The 16,446-nt window shown below is 37.4% G+C and overlaps 1 protein-coding gene across 1 annotated transcript in view; it reads left to right on the forward strand.

Annotated features, from left to right (window-relative positions):
* Positions 1-13,840: 13,840 nt before the first annotated feature.
* Positions 13,841-16,446, forward strand: part of KLF15 (Kruppel like factor 15) — a 61,732-nt gene continuing 59,126 nt past the window's right edge. The window contains exon 1 of the mRNA XM_044078593.1: positions 13,841-14,020. The gene's annotated coding sequence lies outside the window, so the exon portion shown is untranslated. The remainder of the gene's footprint in view (positions 14,021-16,446) is intronic.

The following is a 16,446-nucleotide window of genomic DNA, read 5'->3' on the forward strand; positions in this document are numbered from 1 at the left end:
TTTGGCACCTATGTCTCTGATGCAAACAGGTAACCTGTAAATGGTTCATCTCCCAGGCGCATGCTAACACTTATCAAGGGTATCAGAACTCGTCAGAGATTTGGGATGCATGGCTAGGCTTAAAAAGGCCCTTGTGGTCGTTAGCCTAGTAAATACCTATGAACCTATGAACTTCAAGTATGCTTTGCAACACCAATGTTGGGCGAGGATTAAACTATTTTATTCGGTGAAGCATTTGAGATTCCCAAACTCCTAGCCTATAGGCTACATGAGCAAAAGCAAACTCAGAAAAACCAAAAACGAACCAGCACTGGAAGAAAAAGGCTGAATACTTTAATTAAGCAACGTAAATCTTGAAAAGTACCAACAAGTACCAACAACTTGCAAACCGGTTTTGGCTATAATTTTAGCCTTCATCAGTGCATCAAAAAACAAAACAAATGGTGCATCTTAGTTCCTGCTTATATAGCCAAAAGTTTTAAAGCTATACATACATGCAGTTGAACTTAGTAATATAAAGATTGTTTTGTAAATGTACAAAAATTTCTTTAATAAATGTAAAACTAGATTGGCATGAAAAATTACACATTTTCATTTAAACCTGGTTTAAATACAGCCCCCAACCTGGTAATCCATACAAACTCCATATTATTCAGTTTCTCATGCCATCCAGTTTTGAGAGTTCTGTGCATGTTGATTTTATCAATAATAGTAAATTTGAATTGGGCAGTTTTGTGGATGGTAGTGTGTTTATACAAAGCATTAGACATTTTGCAAGTTCTAATAGCACTAAGATGTTCACTTATACGAAACCTGAGGGGTCTAGATGTTTGACCAACGTAAAATGAAAAACATGTGCATGTGGCCAAATAGATAACACAGTCAGTGCTGCAGTTACCAAAAATGTTTATCTGGTATATCTTAGCAGTATTCCTGCTAGTGAATTCCATAGTTTTATAAATATGTCTGCATGCACTGCAATGGCCACAAGGAAAACAGACCCTTAATGGGTCACCAAATAATGTAGTCTGAATGGTTATTGGAGGATTGTGCCTTTTATAATGTGTTAAATAAGAATTAATTGTTCTTCCTCTACGGTATGAAAAGAGACATCTTTCAGATAATATTTCATTGAGATGTTCATGGGCCCTCAAAATCTCCCAGTGGTTGTCAATTATCTGTCTGAATAGGGATGTATTGCTGCCAAAGGTAGTTACAAATCTAATGGGTTGATCTGTGTTGGATTCAATGACTGAATTTTTGTATTGTAAAAGTTCAGACCTGGATATACCTCTCACATGATTCCTAGTTTGGATGATACGAGATTTGTTATATCCCCTATTTATGAACCTATCCGCCAATTCTGTTTCACATATAGAATGGGAGTCTGTAGGTAAACAAATATGCTTCATACGCAAAAATTGTGATTTGGGGATGTTGTTGATGATGTGGCGGGGATGATGGCTGGCAGCATGTAAAAGTGTATTATACTGGGGAAATTTTCTGTAAACGCAGGTGGCCAAAGTATGGTCATTCTGTCTAGAAACAGCGACTTCCAAAAACATTATTTTGTAATATCTAATGGTTAAAGTAAACCGAATTCCCCATGTGTTATTGTTTAAATATGACACAAATTCCTCTGCCATATTCAAATCACCCCGCCACTCCATCCAACAATCATCCAGGTATCTTCTCCAAATGTCTAATTCTGGCATGTAGATATTGTTATGGGAATCATATATATATTGTTCTTCAAAGAAACCCATAAATAGATCAGCATATATGGGAGCAAAGGATGCTCCCATAGCTGTACCTCTCACTTGCCAGTAGGCCTGCCCTTCAAAATAGAAAATATTCTTTGTCAATACACATTCTGTCAATTGGATCAAGAAGTTGTTAAATCCAGGGGTGTATAACTTGGATCTATCTAACCAAAATGCTACAGCCGATAATCCAGCATCATGTGGGATGCTGGTATAAAGAGAAGCAACATCCAATATACACAACCACCAATCCTCATCCAATTGTGTGTCATTGACAATTTTGAGGAATTCTGTTGTATCTTGTAGCCTAGATCTGACCAGGGAGAGTAACGGTTTAAGATAGAATGTAAGAAAGGCAGATAAAGGTTCAGTAAGTGATCCATTGCCTGATAAAATAGGTCTACCAGGAGGATTTGTAGAATGTTTATGAATCTTTGGGAGGAGATATAAATATTGAGCTCTCGGGTCAGACACCTTCAACTGTTTGCATATGTGGTTATCAATAATGCCCTCCTCAGTAGCTAAGTCCAGTAACAAGTCAATGCGTGTCTTAAAGTTAAGTGTAGGATCCACCACAAGTTGGATATAAAACCTAGCATCAGAAAGTTGTCTATGTGCTTCTGCTTGATACATGGACCAATCCATAACCACAATACCTCCCCCCTTATCAGCTGGCACAATAACAATATTATGATTTGTACTCAAATCATTTAGAGCTTGTCGTTCCTCAAAAGTTAGATTTTGTCTTATGGGTTGATAGCCCAAGGAAAAATGTAAGTCCTTGGTAACACATTCTTTGAATATTGCTACGCGCTTTTCCATGGGGGGTTGAAAGTTAGATTTACCAAATTTGAAAACAGTAGATCTTTGAGTTTCAACAGAATCTGAAAAAAATATTTTTAAACTGATCAGCCTGCAAAAATCATTGAGTTCATTCACTAATATATGTTCATGGGACTCCTGATTGGAAGGGCAATCATAATCTGTAGCAGAGGATGCTTCATCCTCAGATGTGCCACTAACTGTTTGTGTATTCTTTCTTAGTATGGACATTGGCCTTTTCTTTCTATTGTTGGTTTTAGAACCAAAATCAGTAAATCTTACATTTTTTCTGGGTGACAAAAGGTTTACCCTTTTCATAATCTGCCATGTCACGGTTAAATTTGTATGCTTTATTTTTGATCAACTGCTCTTCCAATGAGGCCAAATCCTTGGCCAAATTGGTTAAATGGGTATTATAAAAATTTTCAGACTCATAAACTTGGGCCTCCAAACAATTCTTGTGTAATTCAATAACATGGCGGATTATGAAAAGGGTAAACCTTTTGTCACCCAGAAAAATGTAAGATTTACTGATTTTGGTTGTAAAACCAACAATAGAAAGAAAAGGCCAAGGTCCATACTAAGAAAGAATACACAAACAGTTAGTGGCACATCTGAGGATGAAGCATCCTCTGCTACAGATTATGATTGCCCTTCCAATCAGGAGTCCCCAGCTGCCAAAAGGAAACAATTTGTTGACCCTTTAGATCTAGGAGACACAGAGGTGGCAGAAAACATAGAAGGAAGGGCCCAAAGTCTTGCAATGTTGTTACAGAAAATTGTGAAACAATAAATAATGTGCATAACATCTCTTCTTTTGAATTATCTGAGGCTCACAATAAACTGCTGAATAAGGGTCTTAACTTTGTGCCGACTGCTTTTGTTCCAGAACATATATTAGTGAATGAACTCAATGATTTTTGCAGGTTGATCAATTTAAAAATATTTTTTTCAGATTCTGTTGAAACCCAAAGATCTACTGTTTTCAAATTTGGTAAATCTAACTTTCAACCACCCATGGATAAGCACGTAGCAATATTCAAGGAATGTGTTACCAAGGACTTACATTTTTCCTTGGGCTATCAACCCATAAGACAAAATCTAACTTTTGAGGAATGACAAGCTCTAAATGATTTGAGTACAAATCATAATATTGTCATTGTGCCAGCTGATAAGGGGGGAGGTATTGTGGTTATGGATTGGTCCATGTATCAAGCAGAAGCACATAGACAACTTCCTGATGCTAGGTTTTATATCCAACTTGTGGTGGATCCTACACCTAACTTTAAGACACACATTGACTCGTTACTGGACTTAGCTACTGAGGAGGGCATTATTGATAATCACATATGCAAACAGTTGAAGGTGTCTGACCCGAGAGCTCAATATTTATATCTCCTCCCAAAGATTCATAAACATTCTACAAATCCTCCTAGTAGACCTATTGTATCAGGCAATGGATCACTTACTGAACCTTTATCTGCCTTTCTTACATTCTATCTTAAACCGTTACTCTCCCTGGTCAGATCTAGGCTACAAGACACAACGGAATTCCTCAAAATTGTCAATGACACACAATTCGATGAGGATTGGTGGTTGTGTACATTGGATGTTGCTTCTCTTTATACCAGCATCCCACATGATGCTGGATTATGGGCTGTAACATTTTGGTTGGATAGATCCAAGTTAGACACCCCTGGATTTAACAACTTCTTGATCCAATTGACAGAATGTGCATTGACAAAGAATATTTTCTATTTTGAAGGGCAGGCCTACTAGCAAGTGAGAGGTACAGCTATGGGAGCATCCTTTGCTCCAATATATGCTGATCTATTTATGGGTTTCTTTGAAGAACAATATATATATGATTCCCATAACAGTATTTACATGCCAGAATTAGACATTTGGAGAAGATACCTGGATGATTGTTGGATGGTGTGCCGGGGTGATTTGAATATGGCAGAGGAATTTGTGTCATATTTAAACAATAACACATCGGGAATTTGGTTTACTTTAACCATTGAATATCACAAAATAGTGTTTTTGGATGTCGCTGTTTCTAGACAGAATGACCATACTTTGGCCACCCGTGTTTACAGAAAATTTCCCCAGTATAATACACTTTTACATGCTGCCAGCCATCATCCCCACCACATCATCAACAACATCCCCAAATCACAATTTTTGCGTATGAAGCGTAAAACAGAATTGGCGGATAGGTTCATAAATAGGGGATATAACAAATCTCGTATCATCCAAACTAGGAATCATGTGAGAGGTATATCCAGGTCTGAACTTTTGCAATACAAAAATCCAGTCATTGCATCCAACACAGATCAACCCATTAGAATTATAACTACCTTTGGCAGCAATACATCCCTATTCAGACAGATAGTTGATAACCATTGGGAGATTTTGAGGGCCCATGAACATCTCAATTAAATATTATCTGAAAGATGTCTCTTTTCATACCATAGAGGAAGAACAATTAATTCTTATTTAACAAATTATAAAAGGCACAATCCTCCAATAACCATTCAGACTACATTATCTGGTGACCCATTAAGGGGCTGTTTTCCTTGTGGCCATTGCAGTGTATGCAGACATATTAATAAAACTATGGAATTCACTAGCAGGAATACTGCTAAGATATACCAGATAAACATTTTTGGTAACTGCAGCACTGATTGGGTTATCTATTTGGCCACATGCACATGTTTTTCATTTTACGTTGGTCAAACATCTAGACTCCTCAGGTTTCGTATAAGTGAACATCTTAGTGCTATTAGAACTTGCAAAATGTCTAATGTTTTGTATAAACACACTACCATCCACAAAACTGCCCAATTCAAATTTACTATTATTGATAAAATCAACATGCACAGAACTCTCAAAACTGGATGGCATGAGAAACTGAATAATATGGAGTTTGCATGGATTACCAGGTTGGGGGCTCTATTTAAGCCAGGTTTAAATGAAAATGTGTAATTTTTCATGCCAATCTAGTTTTACATTTATTAATGACGTTTTTGTACATTTACAAAACAATCTTTATATTACTAAGTTGAACTGCATGTATGTATAACTTTAAAACTTTTGGCTATATAAGCAGGAACCAAGATGCACCATTTGTTTTGTTTTTTGATGCACTGATGAAGGCTAAAATTATAGCTGAAACCGGTTTGCAAGTTGTTGGTACTTTTCAAGATTGATGTTGCTTAATTAAAGTATTCAGCCTTTTTCTTCCAGTGCTGGTTCGTTTTTGGTTTTTCTGGATTAATAGTTGAATCGTGCACTTGTCCACTGTGCGTGTATTTGGACTGTTCCAAAAGCAAACTCAGGCCATCACAAATCTTAGAAATGCCCAGGGATCTTAGTGCACTCTGCTCAGGAAATCAACAATACCAAGAAGGAATTTTTTCAGCAGCTATTCCAGAAATACAGTTTCCCCTAGCCACAACTGTGTTAGTCTGCTTCTTGATAACAATCCCTGACCTACAATCCATCTGTCAAAACCAATGGAAACTAATTCTTCTTTGTAGAGGGTGTAATACAACAAGCTATAATGCTCCTGGAATTTGTGAGAGCTGTAGGGCCAGACCGACTAACTGCAGAGCTATACAAGAAGCTACAGAATGATTTGGTCCCTACTCTGTTAAAATTATTTGGGACTAGTGAGACTGTAGGCATCCTATTGACCCAGTCTATAGTGGTGATCACTGTAACTTTCTTTAAAGGAGAGGAAAGACACCTTTTGACCCTTGAAACTATATTCTCATTTTTTTGATGCACATCTAAATTAAAGTATAAGCCAAGGTACGGGCAGCTAGATTGGGGAAAGTGATACATATACTGATGGTGGAAACACAACAAGCTTTCATACCATACAGAGAGGGTATACCTGGCTTGATGAGAACCTTCATCAATATGCAACAATTATGAAGGTTAAACCTGAACCCAGCAGCTGAATTGTTCTTAGATTTTAACAAAGCCTTTGGCACAGTGTAGTGGAGCTTTATTTGGTCAGAGCTGAGGCAGTTTGGTATTAAGGGGATTTTCTCATTTGGCTTAAGCTTTTATACATCCAACTATTAGCACAAGTTGTCACTAATAATGCATGTTCAGTGCCCTTCAACATTTCCTGGGGAGATGGACAGGGCTGCCTCCTGTCCACATACTAATTAATTTTGACAGTAAAATCACTGACTATTGAAATAAGGGAAAAATACAGTCATCTGGGCATCAAACTTCTTGGGGAGGGTGCTTTAACTAACATGTGGTTTGTAGATTATTGCATTTTGTGGTTACTTAACCCCCAGGACAATATAAATGAGTGTCTAGATCTATTACATGATTTTGAAAGATCTTTGGTCCTCGCAATTAATTAGAAGAAGACTGCATTATTTCCCCACAATGCAGCTTGCTGGAAAATCCAAGACGCACTGGTCCTTTATGGGGTGCAGTTTGTAAATTCCCATGTCTATCACAGCATCAAAACTGCAGATACCATAAATGAAATAGTTTATATAAATCTGTGCCTTTTGTGATCCTATATGTGTGGCAAAATAAGGGTCTGGAGGAGACTGTACCTACCTCTTTTAGGAAAGACTGCAGCCATATGCATGTGCTTACTCCACAAATTCATATTCATGGACAGATGTCTCCATAACCTGCACTTTCTTGCTGTCATAAAAATTACAACAGGAGTTGATTCATTTTATATGGGATGGAAAATATCCTTTTTGGCCAGAAAGGAGTTAATTGCATCCAAACACTATGGCAGACTGGGGTTCTCTGATCTTTCAAGATATGCTTAAGCCACCAAACTTGCTCACTTCATCTTACCCATAACCAGGGCCAGATCAAACTGGTTATTCCCAGAAATCACTCTCAATCTAAAAATGGGTAGGATGCTTTCCATAAAGGAATGTAGGAGAGTATGGGACCCTGGTGGGTAAGAAATGAGTACGGAAAAACTTACTGAAAGCATCAGAAGCATCTGGGTACTTATCTGGAATTTGGAATTATGCTGGATGTGGAACTTTGTATCTTTCTGGCAGGACTGGATTTCAGGTTCTCATTCTGGTGTAGAATATATACTAATGACAGATCTAGTCCTTTAACACTAGCTGAATGTCAGGTTCAATGTACCAATGAAAATTTATTTTGGTGGCAATACCTATACCTCTTGCACATGGGGAATAGAGTAAGTAAAACCCCATCCTCACTAGAGTCAATAGTAGGCCAGCATCCTCAGTGGGTCAAGGTCAGGGACTACCATCTATCCACCTTATAAAAATATTTGGACAACCATAATGCCAAGATATTTGAACCTGGCAGATAAAAATGGGAAAGGATGTTAGGTGTGCATGTGATGCTGAAGGACTGGGATAAATGTGCTCAGATGACTGAGACATGGAGTCTCACACATCCCTTGTTCTTCATGCATTTAAAAAAAATCACTTCTGGCAACTCACTGCTTTACATGAGCATAACAGAACATCTAAGGAAGCCAGGTGCTGGAGATGCTGCAGCACTAATGTTGACTGCCTACACGTTATTCTGCAGCCCAGCAGTGCAGACATTACGGGCCAGAACACATGAGGCAGCTTCCTATGCACTAAGAACACCTATTTTAGCTTTAAGTGACAGTCGTTTCTGTGTTATGAGTATAACTTTTCATATATCAGGCCTTATTGAAAGGAATGGGTTACTTTATCTGCAATCCACCATTTCAGCCATCATATGTAAGTATTGGAAATTTCCCATTAATTATATTTTTTAAAGACTCAAACTGTTACAGCAATAGACTTTGCAATGTTCAAAGAAAATATCATGAAATCTCTGCTGAAGAGGAACTTTGGTCCACTTTTTTAAATATGTTGTCTATTCTCAGAAGAAGTACAGATTGTATCTGCTCTTCTTTTCTGACTGAACTTTGCATGCATTTGAACTACATTGTTGAAAAATTATGCAGTAAATTCTGTTTCAGTAAAAACAGAGAGAACACTACTGCTTTACCCTTTACAAAGCTAAATGGCTTCTCATACCTCGAAGAAATATCCTTCTATTAGGTTCTCTTTTATTAAAACTTATTTTTGAAGAAAGATTTCTCTATTTATCACTAAGGATCCTAGACAGACTCCTATCATACAATGTCAGATCTCAATCCAGCTCAACAGGCCACTTATAAACTCCTTTCACCAAAAAAAAAGACACATTTTCTCACTACTTGCTCCAGAAATATGAGAATCTATTCTAGACAACATGAAGTCCATATCTTCATTCAGCAATTAACAGAAAGAACTAATACCTTTCCTAATCAGTCAGACACACTGAAAGTGCTTCCACAATACCTCTGTCAGCTAACTGTACACATCACCAACACCTGAATTTCAGTAAATCCTCCCCTCCCACAACTGTGATTTTCTATATCAATCCCTCACCTTTTTAATTCTTTGATGCATACTTTCTCTAATTGACTTTTTTATTTATTTATTTATCCTTTGTTGACTGGGTTAGTCCCACTAGACTTCACTGATGTTGGATTTACCGTGAAAGCACTTATTCCTGTATATTGTATTAAATATTTATATCAGCTTTTCCTGCCTTACATGTGTTCCTGATACTCTTTTATTAGTTTTTTGCTATTTGACATTTATTCGTGATAGTATCTGGATTTGCTCTGGACTTGGTGGCAATATTTTGGCTAAAATACTTAACGGATTACACACAGTCTGTCAAATGACAAATGTTCTCTACCTTCTACCTTGTCTAAACTGGTGTCCCACAAGGGTCCATTCTTGAATCCCTCCTACTATTTAATATTTTCATCAACAAACTGCAAATTTCCACTGGTCCCTCTGCAATGTTTCTGTATGCTTACATTTCCATATTAATCTGTTCAGCTCATTCCTCGTCTTACCTTCAGTTCTTTACCGATAATGCATTTACTGCTGCAGAGTACTGCTTATAAAACTCTGACTTCATACTCAATCAAATAAATAAATAAATACAATATAATAGATAAATAAATGAATGAACAAATAACTAATCTTTCTCTATACATCCTTACCTCCTGACTCAACCAAGCTAACCATGCTATCATCGTAAAATATGACAGTGGATATAGCTTCCAGTATGAAAAACTGCTCAGACTGGCCAGTGACAACAAAATAAAATTTGGTCTGGAGATTACTAATGTCATAAAAGATTCAGTAAAAGTTAGGAGTCTTATACAAAGTCAAACATTACATAACTGATCACAGTTGTATAGCTACAGCCACTACTTACATACCCTATGCGACTTTTAAATTCAACAATCTCCATCCAACTCAGCTGCAGAGGCTGATGCAGTACTATAACAAAACTGCAATATTTGCTGCTGGATTCTCCAGCAGAGATCACCAATGAATGCACTTAAGGGACTCTAGTGGATGGAATGTCCACAGTATCTGAAATAGGCCCACTTCATACTATATCAGTACATTAAATGTTCATCAACAGCAACCTTCCTGCAGTGGTGATGCTCTGTACCCATCTACCACATCCAACTTCCTGAACAATATCCCTTTCACACTGAGGCATCTTAAAAATCCAAGAGTCTTAAAAAGAACCTCATTACCAAGCTCTGCTCCTACCCTACCCAGCCAAACTAACCTAAATGTGCTACATCCCCCACGTCTCTGTATTATGTACACTTCACCACATTAAGTTGGTAAACCTTTTGCTCTTTGCTCTGAATGCTTACCACATACCTCTGTTTTTCATTTTTATCTGCCTTCTTTTCTGCTACTCCACTTTGGCCTACTTTTATTTTCTCTGCATAAGTTTTGTTTTCTATCTCATCACAGTAATGATGTACAGTTACAAAAAAGAAATAAGAGACACTGGATAAAGATTTCTAATTAAGAATGTTTGGGAGACAGTCAGCTGAACAGATCCTATTTGGAACTGTCAGCCACTGTGTTTAAGCTACCACAGAAGTCTTCATAATATGTGAATGACATGTGTCGTCTTATTGTTATTAACAGAAAACAGTGCCATATCATCTTCATAAACTTGCAGCCTATATTAAAAAGAAATATCCCGCTATATGTTCTGTGGGACATGTGCATTGGGAATAAATAACTAGGAAAGTGATCATCAATTGTAGTACTGCAAAATCTACCTGCTAATTAAGACACACACAACCTTATAAAATTCCACCTTACACTTAACTTTGATAAAGAGAGAACGATATTCTTGTAACAAACACAAATGAAAGCTTTGACAAATCAGTAAGAAAGACTAAATTTTTGTTTGCGATATCACAGACACAACAAATCCTTTGACTACAATACAGTATCTCAAACAAAAAGACTGAATGCCTCTTTCTGAAACCATGGTAGAAACTCTAGTAAATTTGTATTCTCACAATAATTTATCAACTTTTGAAAAATCTTTGAAACTGGTGAAAAAGGTGCTATGGGACAATAATTTAGCCTGATTTTTTCCCCTTTTTAGAAGTATGCACTACAATTATTGTTTCTAGGTTTCTGAAACAAGCATGACATCTCAAATGGAGGATGTGTTGGATGAGGTACTTAAGTTAAAGGAAATGTTTGTAGAAAGGGGATACCCCGGTCCCCTTGTGATAGCTTGCTATTGGAAGTTTATAATGAATGGGGGAGAAGGTATAAACCCCTACTAGGAACTGGGTTAACAGCAACATCACGACCTGATGAATACAAAAATGAGAAGGCCTTAATAGTTAAATACAACCAGTTCTCTAATGAAATCAAGGAAATTATTAAAAGAAATCTACTGGTGTATTTTTAAAACCAATGCTGATTTATTTTACTCAGTGGAGCCAGAACCAGTATTTATTACTAAAACTGCCCCTAATTTCAAGAAACTAATGGAGAATAAACATATGGCTTCTTCCAAGACTTCTAAAGGCACTACTAAATGTGGATATTGCAAACAATCCACCTACATCACAGGCAACCACACTGTGGTGTTAGGAAACATAATGAAAACTAAGATCACTTTTCAATATGGGAACTGTATTACACCTACAGTGGTCTATCTTGCGATGTGTGTTGCATGTCCAACTTTCTATGTTGGCAAAATGGAGCGTGCCCTTCAGACACGCATTTATGAACATACATATGATATCGCCAACAAAAATGAAAACTGCCTTATACAGACAATCTATACAAACTGATGGATTTAGCAAATTTCAATTTGGTATATTAGAAAATATTACATTAGACCCCAGAAGGGGTGACTGGAAGAACTTTTTAAAAGTTTGTGAATTGCATTGGCAACTCGGTTTGGGGCATCTTTTTCTCCAGGATTGAATGGCTGCATTTTTATCGCATCTGTACTAAACCTGAAAGCCAATAAATTATAATTGCATGTTTTTTCTGTGGGATTACTATGTTGGTATTTCTGGTGTACTGTTTTAAAGTTTAAAAAAACATGGTTCCTTGTGCTTTTTAAAATAAGATATCAGTTATTGTGCAGTATTATTTTCTGGCCCTTTAAAAAAGATTTAGTTTCAATTAATCTGCTGTGATGGCTTAGTGGTTAGCTACTGTGACTATAGTGTACAGGGTCATGGGTTCAAGACCTACAAAGGCTGGGTATTATGGGCAGACTCAAAAAACTTCAACTATTTTCTATCTCATATCACCTTCTTAGAGGCGATCTCTGCTTGACTTACAAAGCCATGTCTGACACAACTCTGTCAGAAATGCTACATCTAAAGAAATCCCAATCCCTCCGCATCACACGTTCCAAAGACCTCATCCTCATTACCACAATTAACAGAACATGCTGATGGAACAGGTTCATAACCCAGAGACTGCCCATGTTATGGAACAGACTTCCCATACATGTCAAGCAGAGCAAGTCAGTGGCCCTCTTCAAGAGAAATCTTGATGAGTGGATAGGAAATAAAAAATTCACCTCATGGATCATTCCAGTGGCTCTACTCGACAGAGGCACTAGGAAATAAGATTGGGTGGCACGATGTCAGAGTAATCCTATGGGCTAGGCTTGTAAAGGCTCCAGGGTCATTAGCCTAGTACACACCTATGAACTACTAATGAGATTCATTTTTATGGTGCACTTAATGGCTCTGTGTTGGGACAACTTTATTCTGATGAGGTCTCGTTTGGAGACAAAAGCGCTCAGTGTTATTGGTTTTAGATTTTACTTTTTCCTGGCGATTTTAATAAATGTATTTGAACCATCTGTGGATCCTCCATGACGCTGATTTCTTCTGGTTCTTAATTCATCAAATGAACTTTTTCTAAGTATAAAGTAACACATTTGAACCATTTTATCAGCTTCCTATTTGAAGTTTAGTTACAATACAGCGGTCAACCTGTTAGCACAAAAAATCTGGACAAAGACAGAAATAATGGGGGTTCAAAGCCCCCACAATAGGGACAAATTTTAAATTTTGCTCTAAGAAACTAAGCAAATTGCTACAATAAAAGTTCTTGTGTTACCGTTATATCTCTCAGCTATTCAGATTTTCACGGAATGTCCAGCTTTTTGCCTCATATTTGTGGCCTGCTTCTCATAAATTTGTATTTAAAGTCAGACAATAATGGCAGACATTTGAGGTATATTTTGCTGCAAATAAGTTTCCCACATTATGTGAGGCATTGTTCCACATTTTACGGATTGAAGGTTGACAGTTATGAACCAGAAATACAATCGCACAGAAATCTAAAAATTGCATAATTAAAGCTTGGCGTAAATTCAGGACTATGTGCGTGTTTCAGACAGTGATAACCTTTTCTGCTTGCTTACGGCTATTCAGACTACACACAACTCTTTGGTAACGCCAATTCGAAAGCCCACGCTCCTAATATTAAACAATATACTCCGATGAGTACGTTTTCGTCATACCTGCCATTGAGCACATGCCTCTTTTGTCGGAGTTTTGCCTGAATTTCACAGCTGAAAGAGAAGCACGTTTAACCAGGCTTATCAACATTCCTGCAGCTAACTGAGACTCATTCAAAACATAGGAGGGGAGCATTGCTGTACGAGTAACAGATTGCTGCTTACAAGTCTAATGACGACAAACCTGTAGATCACACCTCTTCAGTACATTCCGCCAATGGGCGTTGAGTGTCAGGCGAGCCTACCGCGAGCCTTCATTCCCTGGCTCGAGCAGTTAGCATCTGAGCTGGAGTCATGTGACAGTAATAATATAGTACAACTGCACTAACTCCAGCAGAGGGGAAACAGCTACCAACCTGAACGCGTGAGTCTCAACGTAGTTAATGTGTAAATATATCCTGCTGCTGTTGCAGTCGTGGTCAATGTCAAGGACACGTTTATAAGGGAGCTGAACATTTGCTCAAGCTTTCTTTTCCCTTACATTCTTGCACATTCTACTATCGAAGAATCAGACGTTCGCTGTTAAAGAGGTACGAGAAATACATGCTTCTGCCATGATTTGTCCGTATTAGCATATTACCTTGTTCTAGTGTTTGGGGGGGGGGGTTACAGCCCTTGCTGTCACAGTTTGATTGGGTACGGGGTTACAGCCCTTGCTGTCACAGTTTGATTGTTTATCATTCTACCATTTGTTTTCACTATATACATTTTGTACTATAAAATACAAAACTAATGTACAGTAATGCAAGTACCTTCATCATGGACAAACCCCCTTCTACAATGCCATGAAGACCTACCTAGTGGAGCTGTAACTGCAGTCTAGCTGTTTTCTGGTGCAATATCTGTATTGATTGCATCTGTATTCTAATGCCTTTTACAGAAAAAGAATTTCACCGTTTCGCAATAACTTCGCTATATCTGCTCTACTGTGGCATGCACTGTAAATTATGTCATTTTACTGGAAAACTTTGGAAACTACACTGGCGAGGCACGAATGTGCAAACCCATTCCACTGACTGCTTTTTTATCACAAATTTCTGACCTGTGAAGTAAACGAAGCTTTTAAGTTAAAGAATCTGGAAATTCAGATTAAGTTGCATATTCAGAATAAGGTTGTACGAGTGAAATTACACAGTCTCTCTTATTAGCTGTGCTCCGAATATGTATTAAGGATATCTTTTTGGAGATGAAAGTTATCTGTAATTTCTGCAAAGGTTTAGTTATTTTACTTTTTTGTGGTTGTAATGCTGCCTTTTGTTTGGTTCCACTGCGATATAAAATTGTTTAATAAAAATAAGAAAGTGCAAACGTGTTTAAATATTGTTAAATTGTGACTGACATAGCGTAAACTCGCCATTTCTCTTGGATGTCCTTTGCTGTTGGTTATGGTAATACTGTAATGTTGACAGGAGCTGACTAGTTTTGGGTTACTGTCGGTCACACTGAACCTGGAGGCCACAGAAGGGGGAAGGCATTTAGTGGAAAAAGTACAATCAAGTCCATTCATATGATTTAAGGAAAAATAGGCAGAGTTAAAAATGCATCTTCTGCAGATGTTAACCTGGGTGAAGATACATACATATATATTTAAATCATAAATTATATTGTGGGGAGATGATGCTAAAAAAGGAAGAAACTTGGGGCATACAGAGTCTGTGCTCTGAAAAATGATAAATAAGATAAAGTGTTACTTGAAACAATTCCTGTGCTGCTTGGATATAACAGCCTTTCTACCACAGTATGGTGCTATAGTAATGCAGAGTAGCAACAAGTTTGTATAAACAGAGGACATTCGGAAGAAATAAAAGTCAGGATTTCAGACCATGTTTTTCTTATCTTTCTTTCTTTCTTTTCTTTTTTATTCTTTACTTGCAGTTACCCTGCATTTTCCTTCTTATTATTCATTTGTAATTTTACTTAGTACTGACTAAAATAAGTTGTTGATATCATTTTACTTTACAAAATTGTTTGTTCCAGCAAAATATATACTGTATGCAAAAAAATGCATTTTTAAGTTGGCTGATGACTTTGGAAAAGTTGTTAATTTTAGTTTGGTGCAAGGAAACATCCATGACAGAGTACTTTGGTTAACTTACCTTTTTTTTTCATTTAATAGTTCATTAATGGATGTGTTTATCTGTGGTATGTGTGTGTGTTTGTGTGTATGTGCACACACGTGCAGTCATGGGGAAAATGTATACATGTTATGTACTTCAAAAATGACATATTCGATGAGTACTATCAGCTACGGGATATTTACACATTTTGAATTTCTTCGTGAACTTGGTTTGCCATTTAAGTTATCTTTAGATCATGTTTATATGCTAGGATGCACAGTAGAGCACACAAATTATCAACATTGACTGGCCTATTAAGCTATAATTATGTTTTCATTATAGTCAACCTTTTTGGGTACCCACCTCTCTGTTTACTGCATTTATTAATTCTAAAATTCAGAAGTACCTCACAAAGAGGATCCTAGACCTTAAACACATGTCCTATATGGACAGACTCAAAAAGCTCCAACAATAATATCTCATATCGCCTACTTAGAGGTGATATCTGCTTGACTTAAAGCCATGTCTGACCCAGCTCTGTTAGAAATGCTACATCTAAAGAAATCCCAATCCCTCCGTACCACATGCTCCAGAGACCTCAACCTCATTACCACAATCAGCAGAACATGCTGGAGAGACAGGTTCATAACCCAGAGACTCCACATGCTATGGAATAGACTTCCCATACATGTCAAGCAGAGCACCTCACTGGCCCACTTCAAGAGAAATCTTGTTGAGTAGATGGGAAATAGAAAATTCATCCAGTGGCTCTACTCGAAACAGGCACCTGGAACTAAGATTGGGTGGCACAATGCCAAGGTGATCCTATGGGCTAGGCTTGTAAAGGCTCCAGGGCCATTAGCCTAGTACACACCTATGAACCTATAAACATGTCATTA

The sequence above is a fragment of the Protopterus annectens genome, chromosome 7.part1 (assembly GCF_019279795.1).
Source record: "Protopterus annectens isolate FY-2018-M chromosome 7.part1, PAN1.0, whole genome shotgun sequence".
NCBI classification, from domain to species: Eukaryota; Metazoa; Chordata; order Ceratodontiformes; family Protopteridae; genus Protopterus; species Protopterus annectens.